The 17,005-nt window shown below is 36.6% G+C and overlaps 1 pseudogene; it reads left to right on the plus strand.

Annotated features, from left to right (window-relative positions):
- The first annotated feature begins 691 nt into the window (after positions 1-691).
- On the plus strand, positions 692-1,671 carry LOC139440826 (glyceraldehyde-3-phosphate dehydrogenase-like; annotated as a pseudogene).
- Positions 1,672-17,005: the final 15,334 nt, after the last annotated feature.

Consider the following 17,005-nt stretch of genomic DNA (forward strand, 5'->3'; position numbering starts at 1 on the left):
CAAGAATAAATTCAAAATGGATTCAAGACTTAAATATTAGACCTGAAACTGTAAAAATCACAGAAGAAAACATAAGCAGCAAAATCTCGGACATTGCTCATAACAATATTTTATTGCTATATCTTCCCAGGCAAGGAAACAAAAGAAAAAGTAAGCAAATGGGACTATATCAGACTAAAAAGTTTTTGCATGGCAAAGGCAAACATCAACAAAATAAAAAGACAACCTACTGAATAAGAGAACATATTTTATGATATATCTGATAAGGGGTTAATACTCAAAATTTATGAAGAACTTACAAAATTCAACACCAAAAAACAAACAATCCAATTAAAAAATGGGCAATGGACCTGAATGGATACTTCTCCAAAGAGGACATACAGATGGCCAAAGGACATATGAAATGATGCTCAACATCACTAATTATCAGAGAAATGCAAATTAAAACCACAATGAGATATCAGCTCACACTTGTCCTAATGATTATCATCAATAAATCAACAAACAAGTGCTGGCAAGGGTGCAGAGAAATGGGAACCCTTTTGCACTGTGGCAGGAATGCAGATTGGTGCAGTCCCTATGGAAAGCATTATGGAGTTACTTCAAAAAATTAAAAATGTGCTGCCTGCTCCTCCTGTTTGACAGACAGCTGTGTCTTCCTGAGCAGTGCCAGCCTCAACTCTGAGACACGATGCTGAAGGTTGGAGTGAACAGATTTGGCCATTTTGGGCCCCTGGTCACCAGGGCTGCTTTTTACTCTGGCAAAGTGGATGTTGTAACCATCAGTGATCCTTTCATTGACCTCAACTACATGGTCTACATGTTCCAGTATAATTCTACTCATGCAAGTTCAAAGACATAGTCAAGGCTGAGAATGGGAAGCTTGGATCAATGGAAACTCCATCTTCATCTTCCAGGAGCGAGATCCCGCCATCATTAAATGGGGTGATGCCGGTGCTGAATATGTTGGGGAATCCACTGGTATCTTCACTACCTTGGAGAAGGCTGGGGCTCACTTGAAGGGTGGAACCAACAGGGTCATCATCTCTGCCTCTTCTGTGGATGTCCCCTTGTTTGGGATGGGTGTGAACCATGGCAGGTATGATAGCTCCATGAAGATTGTCAGCAATACCTCTTGTACCACCAAACACTTATCCCCCCTGGCCAAGGTCATCCATGACAACTTTGGCATCATGGAGGGACTCATGACCACAGTCCATGCCATCACTACCACCCAGAAGACTATGGATAGGCCCTCTGGGAAGCTGTGGTATGATGCCAAAGGGGTTGCACAGAACATCACCCCTGCTTCTAATGGTCAAAGTCATCCCTGAGCTGAATGGGAAGTTCACTGGCATGGCCTTCCATGTCCCCACTCCCAATGTGTTGGTTGTAGATCTGACCTGCTGCTTGGAGTAAGCTGCCAGTTATGATGACATCAAGAAGGTAATGAAGCAGGCATCAGAGGGCCTCCTCAAGGGCATCCTGGGCTATACTGAGGACCATGTTGTTTCCTGAGACTTTACCAGTGGCACCTACTCCACCTTTGATGCTGAGGCTGTCATTGCCCTCGATGAACACTTTGTCAAGCTCATTTCCTGGTATGACAATGAATTTGGCTACAGCAACAGGGTGGTGGACCTTATAGTCCGCATGGCCTCCAAGGAGTAAGAGACCCCTGGACCACCAGCCCCAGTGACAGGAAGAGAAGCCCACAGCTGCTGGGGAGTCTTTGCCCCACATTGACCCCCCAGCACTCTGAGAGTCTCCTGACTTTAGTTGCCATCCTAGACCCCATGCAGAGGGGAGGGGATTAGGGGGCCCTGCCTTGTCATGCACTATCAATAAAGTTCACTGTACCACCCCTCAAAAACTTAAAAATGGAACTGCCTTATGACCCAGATATTCCACTTCAGGGAATATATCCAAAGAAACCTGAAACACTAACTTGAAAGAATATAAGCACCCTTCTGTTCTTTGCAGTGTTATCTACGATTTCCATGATTTGGAAGCAGCCCAAGAGCCCATCAGTAGATGGGTGGATAAAACTATGAGACACTTACACAGTGGAACACTACTCTGACTGACTTATATCGCTTAGCATAACACTCTCAAATTTTAAATTTGGTTTAGTTGCAGAAAAGGTATCTAAATTGCAGATATGGAAAAAAGTTTTTTAAAGTACTTCTAATTAATAACTTCCACTGATTAATCAGCTAATTAACCAATAAGCAATTTGATAAAATTGTAGTTTAGTTTCTTAGGAGACCTGTATCAGTGAAAAGAAATGGTGGATTATAATTAGTATTTAAATATTTGTATTTACATGATTGTTTCTAAATCTTCTTAGTGTACTTGAATATAGATTTCCTCTTAAATATTTAGAATAATTTCCTGAATTTCAGTCTCTTTATTAAATTTTTCTTCCTCTTTAGAGAAGGATAGTTAAATAATATGAATGTATTTGGTTAAGTTGTACACACAAAAAATATTGTGAATAATACCACCACCACCTTTGAAATCTTTAAGTACAGCATAGGAAATGTAGTCAGTAACATTTTAATAACTATGTATGGTGCCAGGTAGGTACTAGACTTATTGGAGGAATCACTTCATAAATCACACAATGTCTAACTATTATGTAGTATACCTGAAACTAATATAAAATAACATTCAATGTCAAAACAAGAGAAAATTTTAAGTACACCATTCTCTTACACCCACCTCTTATTTTTCCAGCTCAATTACTCTAGTATACACACTGTAACAATTCTTTAGTGTCATGGAGACCTCCAGTTTATCAACCCTACATGCCCTATCCATCAGTTCCCTCCATCTTCATTTCCTTTCTTGTACAGCATAATGTCATGGTCCATCATCATTATCACTCCCTCGCTAATGCCCTAAACTCCCCTGCCCCTCTTTCCTTCCTCACACTTGACTGTCAAAAGCTCAACCCTGATTAAACCTAACTGTCACCTTTCCTTGAGCACTGTTTGGGGAAAAAACACTCCTACAGTGAAGCTGACTTATGCAATGTTATGTTATTGATCTCAAACTTCAAATGGACTCAAACAAAACCTAGAAATGCTTTGACTTCTACCTTCTCTAGTTGGATGAAAATTTTCCATGCTGTAGCTCTGATGTGAAGAAAGATGTGGCTTATTTATTTTCTATAATTGATATGATCTCTCCTCCCAGGTCTCACCTATTTAGTAGCAGAGGGAAAACTGGGGAGATCAGATACTAGGGTAATGGAAACTTAGTCATAAATTTAACTAATGGAATCTCAATTTCAGATCTCAGTACTCTAGGCAACATTTGGATGCTTTTTCTTCCAAATCCCTTGACTCTCTTCAGCTCCTATTCATGATGATATCTGTATATATGCAACGAACTTACTTGATTTATAATAGAGAGCAAGGATACCTCAGATATACTTAACAAACTCTAGACCTCTGCTGCCTTTGCTGGGGACAAAGAGTATCTTGTCAGTGTTGACCTTTGCTCTTTGCACTGGAACCTACAAAGATATGTCTAGTGTCCTGTGGCCTTTTGGAAGTCTTGTGTATGCATCTGTTTCTGAAATCTGGAGCTGTAGCCAATGATCTGGTTGCACAGATCTCCTGCTTTATGGTCTCCTTTTCTCTTGTTCCAGTTCTCCTTTGGTCAACTAGTCCTCTCAACCCCTTTATAGCCACACATCCCAAATAAGCTTTAAGAAACCTATAGCAATATCTATGCTATTGGTTCCATGCACAGTGGACACGGTACTGAGACAAATGAGGGACTTCTGCTTGTGGTTTGTGTCTCTTCCAGGCTCTACCTGGAGAAGCATCCTAGTTACACTACTAATTTTAATTTCTACTCTAGAAGATGATTATATTATCTGTCTACTTGATCCTCAGAGCTCTCATTATCCTTCCACCTCTTCCCTACACATGTCTCAGCAGACGACCCCATCTCACATGTCACTGAGAAAATTTATAGTCATAGAACTCTCACTGCTAAATCTATAAATAACCTCCATCTCTTTCTTTCTTAGAGAAAAGATGGAGAGTTGTTTCTTCTACCAAAGGCCAGTCCCTCCAATTTTGCTTAGAAGCTCCTTCCCTCTTATCTTCTTAAACACTGAGTCCTTCCTTTATTTTTCACAATATGAATATCTCCCTTTCTACTAGTTATTTTCATCTGTATAAAAATATGCTACAATATCCCTCTTCTTAAAGAACCCCCACCCCCACTAACTCCACATCTCCCCCGATCCTCAATCTAGTCCTTCACTTCTCTGGCACCCTTCCTGGCTGAATTACTTAGAGAAGTAGTTATCTACATTTGTTGACACCCTTCCTCACATTCTACCCAGATTTCAAACCACCCAAATCTGGTGTGCATTTCTACTGCTTTTCTGAAATTACCCATGCCTCATTCAGTGTTACATTTCTGTTCTCATCTTACACAGCAGCACTCAGCACAGTTGGTTATTTTTTTCTTTTGGAAACATTTTCTGTGTTAACTTCCATGGTACATGCTCTCTGGCTTTCTTCTTGTTTCATTAGCAACTTAGTCTACATTGTCCTTACTAACTCTTCTCTTGACTCAATCTCTAAATGTTGGAGAGGCACTTTCCCTTTTACATTTTTTCCCAAGGTGATCTTGCCCAGCTTCAGGACTTTTAATATCATTTTCAGTATATGCTGGAATTTTTTGTATTCATATCTTCTCCCCAGACTTCTCCTCTGAGCTTAGACTCAAATATTCAAGCTACTTTCTTGATATTTTTGTTTGGAGGAATTATGGGTATCTTAAACTTAACATGGCTAACACAATTTTTTACTTTCAATCCCCACCCCCCCCAAATAATCTTCTTCAGTCTTTCATATCTCAGTAATAGTACCACTATACTCTAGATCCTTAACCTAGAAATCTGATAGCCTTTCTGGATCCCCCAGCTGCAGCTTCACAGTCTCTTACAGATTTCCTTTTCCTTGGTATATTAATTTTTAGAAAGATCTTATGTATTCATTTTTTAGAAAGAAGGAAAAGGATGGAGAAAGAAAGGGAGAGAAACATTGATCTATTGCCTCTCGCACACCCCCAGCTGGGGACCTGGCCTGCAACCCAAGCATGTGCTTTGACTGGAAATCAAACCAGCAACCTTTTGGTTCTCGAGCTGATGCTTAATCCACTGAGCCACACCAGCCAGGGCTCTTGATACATTCTTTAAGCAGTGATGTTTTGTCTTAGCATTAATTCTCTTTTCATTTGCATGTTTTTCTTTAATCAATTGACTCTGTTTCTATAGCTTCATTACCATTATATACTGATGACTTTCTATATTCCATCTCTAACCCAGGACTTGTTTCTGAAGTCAAAGACCGTATATTTATTTATTTTTTAAATATTTTATTTTTATTCTGTTACAGTTGTCCCAATTTTCCCCCCTTTGCCCTCCTCCACTCACCCCATCCCTTGCTCCCACAGTCAATTTCCACACTCTTGTCCATGTCCATGGGTCATTCATACATGTTCTTTGACTAGTCCCTTCCCCTCTTTCCACCATTATCCTCCTCCCCCTCCACCTCTGGTCACTGTCAGTCTGTTCCATGTTTCCATGCCTGTGGTTCTATTTTGTTTGTTAGTTTATTTAGTTCATTAGATTTCTCTTAAGGTGAGATCACATGGTATTTGTGTTTCGCTGACTGGCTTATTTTACTAAAGACCCTTATTTAAATACTTAGTCACTATCTTTACTATGATATTCCATAGGAAATTTCTAATTAAGCTGTCCAGAATGACATTTGTTACATTTCCCCAGTAATTTGTTCTTCCTTTTGGACCCCTTTTCAGTGAATGATATTAGCACCTACCAGAGTCATAAGCTAGAATCTTGGGTTCCATTCTTGATAAGTTGTTTCTTTACCATTCCCATTCAATCCATCAGAAGGTTCTGTCTCCTCATCTTCTAAAATATATTGTAAATTTGCCAACTCATCTTCCTTTCTTATGAGATCACCTTGGAACAGGTCTTTCTAATTTCCTACCAGGACTGTTAAACTGGTCTCATTTTCATTTTAGCTCATTTCTATTGCATTCTTTGAGAAGCCAGAGTAGTTTCTAAGAAATCAAACAGGGTCATGTCATTCTCCTGTTTAAAACCATTTATTTTTGTATAACACTTCATAAATCTTCAATCACTTTGTTTATTTATTTTCTAATCTGCCTATGGCTATAATCCTCCACTGGAATTTATGCTTCTCAAGCACCTTGCACAGTGCTTGATAATAGTAGACAAATGATGACAGACAACAAAGGGGACCCAGTTATCAACATAAATGTCTAGTCGTCACAAATTCCAAAGTAACGTGGTTCAAAGTTTTTGCTAAAATGATGTTTCAGGGACTGTAGACTAAGAAGTTTCATTAAATATGCCTATGTATGGAACTCCACTTCTCAGCTATGTTTTCAAGGGATTGCTACTCTACAGACATAAGTGACTCGTTACGTCCTGTTGCAGTATATGAAGTCTAGGCCTTGTTCAAGCAACTTCAGGACCACAGCTAGGTAATTTGGGAAAATGCATTTGTATAGTATTCAGAGCAGATAAGACTCAACCTGTAGATACTCATAAAGCAACTTTTTGCTTTCTGAATTACTAGGCTTTGACATGATACTACAATTCCAGTAAAAAAAAAAAAAAAAAAAGAGAGAGACAGCTGTTGCACAACACAGGATATGGCCAAGTCAGTTGGTAAGAAAATAATTTTATTTATTTATTTATTTTTAGAATACCAATTATTAGTAAAATAAGCCAACTGCTGCAGCTGCTCCCCCCCCACGAAATAACCCAGACCAACAAATCCATGTACTGTGGTACTATTTAAATGCTAATATAAAAAGTGACTTAATGTTTTTTTGATTAATATTTCTTGATTTCTCTCATTTGTCAACTGATTATCAGTCTTATCTTCACTAGAGAAAGTAGCCTGTGTCTTGTTTTATTACACATCATCAATTTGAATATGTTTCAAATTAATTGCCAGGGCGTAGGACTGAGATAGGGGGTTTAAAAATATGATGATGATAGTGTGAAAAGAGATATGAAATAAATATACAGATCAGTTTTAAAAAATATATTTTACCAGTGGCAGGGGTGGTGGTGGGGTGGGAAGTGGGACTGAGAAGTTACTCACCCTCGTGCCCTGTCTTCATTCAAATATTTCACGTAACTACAGATGAGCTTTCTTGGGAATCCCACAGTGACATGGCAAGAATGCACACACTCAGGTTAGTGGAGAGAATACTTAACTGGTAAAATCTGTGAATTATTTGTGTATAGGCAATTACAAACACCAGGTAAAACAGTGTCAGTCATTAAAGGTCAGAACCATACATTTAGTGTGGACAGCTGTATGAACTTGATAGTAACTTAGAAAACCTAAGCATTTCACTTAAAAAAAAATTCTTTGTGTTATGAATATGGTGGTGAATTTGTGCAGTTAATTCCTGGCTGGCTATAGAAGCATCCCTTTCTCCAGAAGCAATCCTATATAAAATGAGTCTTAACAACATATAAAAGGAAAATTTGTGTATAAACATTTATTATTATACATTGAACCACACCCCAAATGTAAAAATAGTATTCTTTACTGAAAGAAAATATATCTAAAAAAAGGGAAAACATATCTAAAGAATCCTCTTTGTATAAGGACAATATTTGTTTCTTTGACTTACCTCCAAATCTGTAGTAGGATGCAGGAAGTTGTGCTACAAAGAACACAAGACTTAGCCCAAAGGATCTGAGTGCCAATTTTACTCGCCGAAATGAGAATAATGGCAGATATGGTTGCATGGTCTATCTGACCTGGTGCTTTCATTTTTTGGGGGGGGGGGTCTAGTTTTATTTATCCTGGCTCTACCACTCACTGGCCATGTGACATTGTGTGTGTTACCTATCATTTCTGACTCTCAGCTTTCCTATGCATCAGTTTCTTCTCCCTCAAAAATGGAAGCTATTATATTTACTGCTCTTACACTTTTTTTTTGTTTTGCAGACATATACATTTTCTGAAAGAAAGGGTATTTAAAGTTCCATGTTTAAGTAATTTATTTCCCCAATTCTCTAATATCATTGGACATTATTATTTAGGATTAAATTTTACCGAGAGTAACAGACACCCAAAATTTGTGCCTTAAATAAAATTAATATTTATTTCTCAAATAAAAGGGGTTTGTAGATAAGTAGTTTAATGCTGATGAGGTAAGTCTGTTTCACAAAGTGCTCAGGAACCTAGCTCCTTTTATCTGGTTGCTCTTTTGTATGTAAATCCATTATCAAGGTCATCTCACGCTCAAGATAGCTGCTCCAGCTCTAGTGTCCTGTCCTGTCCATATTCTAGCTAGAGGGAGGCAGTTAAAAAAAAAAGAATTAATGAGTGTGCATTACCTATCATTTAAGGAAGATCCCCAAAATGTTGTATGACACTTGTCCATTGGATGAAAATACAGCTACCTAGATATATCTACCAATGAAGGATATGAAATATATTCTTAAACAAGAGAACAAATATTGGGGGGAAATTTACCTTCTTTGTCATAAGAACAATTACAGAGACATTTTAAAACATTTCTCAGACTACAGAGACAAATAGTAAAAAAAGAAAGGGGACATATATAATTATGTTAGGCTGAGTTGGGTGAATATTATACAGTTTTGTTGTTGTTACATGAAATTATCACAGAGAAGTTACTTACACCTGATACTGGAGACTCACTTCCGTTCCTGAGTTTTTATATGGATGTCTTCTGTTGTAAGTATGCTGGCAAAGGTACGGATGTCTTCATTAGTAAGCTTATTTTGTTTTCTGTGAAGCATATATATTATCTTTCAAACACATTGCTTGTTTACTGTAAAAGTTACTTTTTCCACTGGAAATCCATGTGTTTAAAAAAGATCTAATAAGTTGGTTCAGGGTGTCAATCAATAAAGCACATGAATAACCAGTGGGAAGCAGTCACTACACTGCCCAAGGGGAAGTCATCCAAGAATGAAATCAGTACAACAGCTGAATTGCATCCTTCATCAAACACATGTAAAACAGATCAGAAAGGCATCAATTCCCAGTGCTGGCATGGGTGGTCTTTCTACTGCATGTGTAATTTCCAGTTTAACAAAGGTTCATACATTTTTGTAATTTGAAATGTCAAAACAGTAAATCCTACATGTGTAAACTAGGTGACTGTTTTAAAATTTATAATGAATATTCAGTTAAAATAAAGTAATTTTACTTATTTGCAGAGCTGTTTTAAAACTAGTATATACATATATTCTGGCTAATAACTTTTAAGGGTGAGTAATAAAATATCTAATATCTGACACAATTGTCTTTTGGGTCAATGTGGCCTGGTATGATAGGAAGGAGGCAATAAGGTATTGTTAATTAAGTAACTTTAATTAATATGTGCTTCCTTCTGCTACCTTTTAATCATCTGTTACTTTCATTTCATTGTTTATTTCTTAGAATAAGTTATTTTAGAGAGTAGTTTGAATATTTAATGTCTTCTTGTTTTTTATTTAAAATTTCCTCTTAAATTTTAGTTCATAAATTATTAATATTAAACTTACTTATTAGTAAGATAAAGTATATTTGTAATTTTTTGCTTTTTCAATTGAATCAATTTTATCAATTTTCTTTAATTAAAATTTTTTCTCATACAATTAAGGCATGAGAGATTGAAGAGGAAACATTTACTTCTTTAACTGTGGTAAATGTATGTCTGTCAGTGATAAAACTTTTTTCCTTTTTTTGAAAAAAGGTGGCCACATCAGCAAAATGACTACTGTTTAGTTTTTGGTATTTCACAGTTTTTTTGATATATGTTAGTTCAATTCATTTCAGAAATCATATATTGAAAAGCTACTTGGCTGTAGATGTTTTGTTGTGATTCAGAAATAAAAAGATGAGTGAGGTAGAGTTTTCTGACCTTTAGACCTTCAGAGTTTGTACTAGAATGTAAAACTCTGAATTTCAACTGCTTTAAGAAAACCAAAATAGAATAGTAATCATTCAAAGAGATCTAAATAAAGGATTTAAAGTAAGAAATGGATGATTTAATCATAATGGAAAGCAACATAGTGATGTGCTTTTATTTGGAATATATCATTGTACTGAACTAACATGTGATTTTTTTTCACATATGAAATATTTCTCTATATTACTGATGGTCCAGAAAAGATAAGGTTTGATAACAGACAGATCCCTTTATCTCAAATGCATTACAAAATTCAATTTTGATATACCTTGAAACCTGTGAAAATCTAGTTCTCTTTTCTTTACCCCCTTTCTGTTTTATGCATTTTTGCCTAAAAAATAGAACTAAAACTAGAAGTGGTATTCTAATCTCTTGACTTGAGCAGTAGTGCATTTTATTCCAAAGTTGAGTAACAAAAGAAGTGGTCAATGATCAAGGGTTGATAATTGATCCCATGTATATCTCAACCTGTGTGCAACTGTTATGTTTCAAAAATCAGCTTAGCATTTCACCCCAAAGCAATTATTTCCTTAGGACTCTACAGTATACAAAATACAGAACATCTAAGAAAAAGAAATACTGAACCTTAACATATTACATTTTAAACAAAAATAAAAGTAATAAGGTTGTATTGGTATAAAACTTTATAGACTTATTATGTAAGTAGGGAATTCTTAATGTTCCATTAGTGCAAAATAAGAAAGTCTTATGTAAACTTTAACACAAAATATAACAGGAAATTTTATATCAAAATAAAGAACCAAAAAATCAAAATAAATGTAAAGGTAAAATCCTCCTCCACAACCGACCTATTGGTAATTGTTTTCTTATGTTTTTCTTCCTGTGCTTTGGGCAGTGCCATCGTTTTTCTGTCTTTGCTCCTTCCTTCCTCTTCCATGTGTGTATCATGAGTGTATGTATGTATGTATGTTATCCTGATGCTGCTTCTCTGGTCTTTCTGTATTTCTCTCTTCTCTGAGACATGTGCCTTAGCTGTTGGTGTTCTGTATATTTTTGTTTGTTTCTTAGATTCAAGAAATTAATCACTTTCTCACTGAACTGCCAGGAGAGATATATTGATTCATATAAGTAGTTTGGTCCTACAAATTCTTCCAGGATGAAAGTGTGTCCCCTTTTTTCTACTTTGCAACTCTTTGAAAAATAATCCCATTTCTCCTCTTTAGAGGCAACCATTTACAGCTCTTTTAGTTATTTCTCCTGCTATTCCCTCTGTATTTCTAAGTGGTAACTATTCCTTGATGTATCTACTTAGATATAATTTATTGACTTACGCTTATGGTAGATGAGGACTTAGCTTTTCAACTACCACCACACTTCCCTTCCCAATATCTGTCGTGGTTGTGGTTAAATCACGCTTCAGTGTTGTCATTAGTACGACTTTGCAGATACTGTTTAATACAATGAACTAATCGTGTACTCTGATTATGTATCTTTGTCTTTGGTTTGGGTTCTGATTTATTTTTCTTCTTTTTAAATATATTTTATTGATTATGCTATTACAGTTGTCCCATTTTCCCCCTTTTATTCCCCTCCACCCTGCACACTCCCTCCCATCCACATTCCATGACCTTAGTTCATGTCCATGGATCATAGGATTATGTATCTTTTAATGAACACTGTTATCCCCCTGGAATTGTTATTTCCTGGAATAAAAACAAAGGTCTTCTATTTAGTTTTTTTAGTTTTCTATGTATCTCCTGAGCATGCTTTCCCCAGTACAGAGACATTTTGTCCATCAGCTCTGTAAAAATTCTCCACAGTCACACAAATCAGTTAATATACCAATGGCCACTCATCCATTTTCTTTTAATATTCCAAAAATGTGTTCAGATTTTTCATTCACTGTTTTTTTTTAAATTTCATACTCTCTCATTCCTAAACCTTTAAAAATTATTCTCTGATCTTTAATATTGTATGCTCTGGGCCGGAATATGGAAGGAGACTGTGGCTGCAGTGGGCGTGTCCTCCGGCCCACAGTGTTGGCAGCTGAGCTCCATGTGAGAGGCGCTGCACAGGTCAGCCTGTCCTACCTCTTGTGCAGTTGGACTGGGATTTCTCATTAAACTGAAATTTGATGTCACTAACTCCCATCTACTTGTCCACTGCCTGTTTTTAGAATTATTTAGACTATTTACTCTTTATACTAGTTTCTTATTGCTGCTGTAAAAATTTACCATGAATTTGGTTCTATAAATCAACTCAAATTTATTATTTTACTGTTAGTTCTGGAGGCCAGAAAGCTAAAATGGGTCAGCAGAGCTGTGCTCCTTCTAGAGGCCATAGGACAGAATTTGTTTCCTTGCCTTTTCTGGCTTCTAGAAACTGCCCACATGCCGTGGCTCATGGTACCACATCACTCCTACCTTGGCTTTTGTGTATCATCACAGCTCCTTTTCTGACTGTGATCTTCCGTCTTCCTCTTCTGTCTTTTAAGAACCCTGTGATTACACTGGAGTCACCTGGATAATCCAGAATTATCTCCTCATCTCAAGACCTCTAATTTCATCTGCAAAGTTCTTTTTGCCATGTAAGGTAACATATTTACAATTTAAGAGATTAGATTATAGACTTTTGGGGGCCTATTATTCTACCTACCATACTTTTCTGTATAACTGCAAGTATTTGGACAAATGTTGCCTCCTTTAAGACATTGTCTTTTTTTTTTAGGTTAACATATGAAACTTCTTCACTTTTTAAATATTCTTAGATCCATTGCCATTCTCATTACCACCATCTGTATTTCCTTCCTTTTGAATGTCTTAAGTGTCCAGAACTGAACATGAATATGATCGGACTCAGGAAGATTCAATGACAATATCATTTCCCTGCTTCTAGAAATTCTAACTATTAATGCAGCCCAAGATTTCATTATTTTCTGGGAGAACATTGTTGACTAATATTGATCTTTTTTACCAACTAATATCCCTTAATCTTTTCCCACATAAACTACATGTGAGGTTTCTTCACATTCTGTATTTCTGCATGATTATGAAAACAAAACAAAACAACAAAGAATTATTCAGGTCCTATTAGGTGCCAGAAACTTAGGACCTTTTATACTTAGGAAAGTTGAGTGTCAACTGCCTAGATGTCTCTATGGTCCTCCAGTTTGCTTTCAGATCGAAATAAACTTGGCATTGACCCTATGTCAGGAATTGAGGGAATTTCATTCTTTTTCCCAATATGTTCAAGGCTTTCTGGGGAGGTGTATGCTGTGACTGGCGACCTGTGGCTAATCATCTATTTCTAGAGAACTCGCACCTCCTAACCTGCATCTTATCTTCCATGCTGCTGTCGCCTCACCGCACTCTGTTGCTCCATGCCGTACACCTCAATTCTTGTACTCCCCCACAGTCCCACCGACCCAAATTTGTGTAAGTGTACTTCAGTGAAGGCCTCAAGTTGTGAAGGCAGTTAACATGCAGCCTGGAAAATAATCAACAATAAATACTAGACCTCAAACGTGCCTTTGTAATTCTCACCTCCAGGAGCTCCTCATAGGACCAGTTCTTGGCACAGGGTCCAAGTGTACATCAAAATGCTTGACTTTTCCTTTCTTTAAACCTCACCATAAAAAAAGTGAAGAAATTTCACCCAAAGATATGTTTATTAATTTTTTTTTTTAGAGAGAAGGTGGGGAAGAGAAAGAGACAGAGAGACCGACATGAGGGAGAAACACCTATTGGTTGCCTCCCAACCTGCAACCTAGGTATGTGCCCTGATTGGGGATCAAAACCACAACTTTTTGGTGTACAGGATGATAACTGAGCTCTAATAACTGAGCCACCTGGCCAGGGCAACTTCTCCCATTTTTCTATCTGCAGGCTATCAGGCCCAATTCCTCCTTTCCTTTATTTCTTGCTTCAAAGCAATGTGGCCCTTGTTTGGGATGTCACCTTTTTTTTTTTTTTTAACAAAGAAACTATTAAGGAATTAAAATTAACAAAAAATAACTTTTCTCCCTAATAAAGAATTCCTTACCAAGATTTTAGCATAAGAAAAAGGTTCATTCTTGTTACATCTGTCTCTGAAAAATTCAACCCAAAATTCCATACAATTATTTTGTTATGAAAATTAAGTACTTGTATATTTATAAACTGTTCATGTTCTTAGAAAGCTATTATTATAAATTATCACTTGCAAACTAAAGGTTATGGTTAGATATTCTGAATTTCAAGCCCCTGGAATAAGCCAGGGCACGTGCGAGCTTTTGCTTCCCATGGGGCACACCCTGCAGGTCTGACACATACACAGGTCTGCCTGTACAAGAACCGCAGGGTCAAAATGTGCATGCCACAGATCTAAAGGTGGCTGTCACAAAACGTGATTTTTGTCCCTTTACTAAGAAAAGACTGTGTTTTTATTTAGTGCATTTTATAGGTTAAATTGTGTCCTAAAAGGCTACCTTGAAGTCCTAATAATGCCCAGTACCCCAGAATGGGACCTTATTTGGAAATAGGGTCTTTTCAAAGGAAATCAAGTTAAAATGAGGTTATTATGGTGGTTCCAATCCAGTAAGACTGGTGTCCTTATAAAAGGGGGACATTTGGACACACACAGACACACATACAGGGAGAAGAACATCATGTGAACATGAAGACAGAGATCAGGTGATGTATCTACAAGCCAAGGAATACCAGAAATTACTAACAAACCACCGTAAGCTAGCAGAGAGGCAGGGAGCAGACTCTTCCTCACAGCCTTTGTAAAGAACCAACTGTGCTGACACCTTGACCTGACTTCTAGTCTCCAGATTTCTACAGCTGCCCAGTTTGTAATACTTTGTTACAGAACCTTAGCAAATTTATATGGAGCACTCAACTAAAACAAAGACTTTATTAATATTTCTTAACTCCTTGGTCTGTTGCTAACAAAATATTATGGGGACACACTTTATTTTGGTGAAAAAAGTTTTTTCTTTAAACTATAGATAAACTGCTTTTCAATTTGAATGAACATATTTTGTCAAATACACTGGATTGAAATTCCTTTCAATTAACCAAATAATCTATCTGGAAATGATACTTCTAAGTGGGGAGATTAAGTAGATGTTTACTAATGGGTCTTGGGTTTCTTTTTGGAAGTACTACTTGTGGATAAACTAGATGCTTGTGAATATGGAACAGACTTGGAAAGCAGAAATGAAGGTGTTGGGAGTAGCAAAGCAGGACCAAGACCCGCAGTGGTCTCCTTAGTACACTTTTGGAAACACTGAAACAAATATTAGTGAAAGAGGGTTGCAAACATATTTCAAAGTTCTTTCCAGTGACTGAAAATTTTTGCTTTACTTTCTTGGGGTAACATATAGCAACTGAGGATAAACATTAAGAGAATGGTTGTCTTGATGTGAAGGAAAAAAGTATTAGATTTGTAGTCAGAAGCCCTGGTTATTTAGATGCCCTGTTTTTCTACTTTCTTGCTGCATGTTACAGAAAGTTACACAGAATCCTCTTTGGTAGAATCAATGATGTCCACTTGATTGTGTTATTACATATAAATGAGATAAATTATGATTATACTTTAAAATTGTCTTGTCCTATGAGAGTATGATTATGATTGTGAACAGAAATGCATATATCTACCCCTATATAATACAGGAGTCAAGGTGTACAAGAGGTTAATTATTTGCTTTTCAGCAAGATTTGTGCAACTTTTTCTTTGGAGATGAATGTTTGTCCAGAGGTGTAGGTAGAGTTATAAATTGCCAAAGAAGATTCGTTTTAGAGACAATTTCAGTCAAAATTAGTGGAAAAAGAGTTTGGGGCAAATACTACTAAATTAGAAAAGTCTTTCTGTCTGAGATTTCTCTGAGGCGAAAAGCCATTTCTTTCTTTCTGAGTGGCCATCATTAGAGAACAGTAATTAACTGTCTCTGTTATTTTGGTGAGACAAGTCCTGTGACCTAACACATCCCATTTTTATTTCTCAAGTTTCTTTCACTTTTTTTTAATTGCCAGGATTTTCTAAACAGTTATTTCAGAATTGCTTATAAACAAGATGGCTAACCATGTTTGGTATAATATAAGCAAACATCCCTAAATGATTAAATGTTTCACTGACTAACTGAATGATTGGTTTCTTAGTCACTGTACTAAATGGTTGGAATAAGAACAAAGATAAATTAACAAATAATTTATGAGTGAAATGTAAGTATGTCTTAAGATAAAACTTCCCTTAAAATAAAGTTCCTTGAAACGTTTTGTAAGAATCAAGTTTTTAAAAAAGGTACATTTGGGAAGTTATTTAATACGGAAACATTAGAAGGTTTTGTTATCATTGATGTAATGTGATCAGCTGTTGGATGGAATGGCAGTTGTAATATCTGAGGTCATAGTAATGTCTGTATATTGAAGTGTAAATAAATAAATTTATTTAACATTTTATATAGCGTAACTTAATCGTACCTACTCTTGACATGAAAAATAGACATAATCCTGGCTACATGGATAATTAAAGTCTGAAGACCCCACTTTCAGTGAATACGTACGTACCCTTTGAGTAAGACTAATAATGAAGCCAACTCCTGTGATATTTATGCAACTGCTAAACTCTCCCTGAAGTCAATGGGAGCTTGCTTACGTAAGGGCTGCCAGCCTTCGCCTCCAGAGATTAAAGGGGAAAAAGTCCTTAAACTCTTTCAACATTAATATTGCCTGGAAAAGAAGCCAGCCATGGTCTAAGTCATGCAGCTTTCTGAACCTAGCAAGCAGAAGGGTAAACAATAAACACGTTATTTTAAGCACAACCTAATCAGAGTTCAATGAGAAGTAATATTATATTTGATCTCTAAGGTATAAATAGTTGTATATCACTATTAGACATTTTTATGTAGTCCATGATCCAAACAATGGCTTAAGTCTGTGGTATTTAATAAATCAAGGTTCTAAGGCTGTGGGGCTGAGTCGGAGTGAGGATGAAGCATCTTCTTTCTATTTTTCCCCCCTCAGGTGCA

This window comes from Desmodus rotundus, chromosome 4 (genome assembly GCF_022682495.2).
Source record: "Desmodus rotundus isolate HL8 chromosome 4, HLdesRot8A.1, whole genome shotgun sequence".
NCBI lineage: Eukaryota > Metazoa > Chordata > Mammalia > Chiroptera > Phyllostomidae > Desmodus > Desmodus rotundus.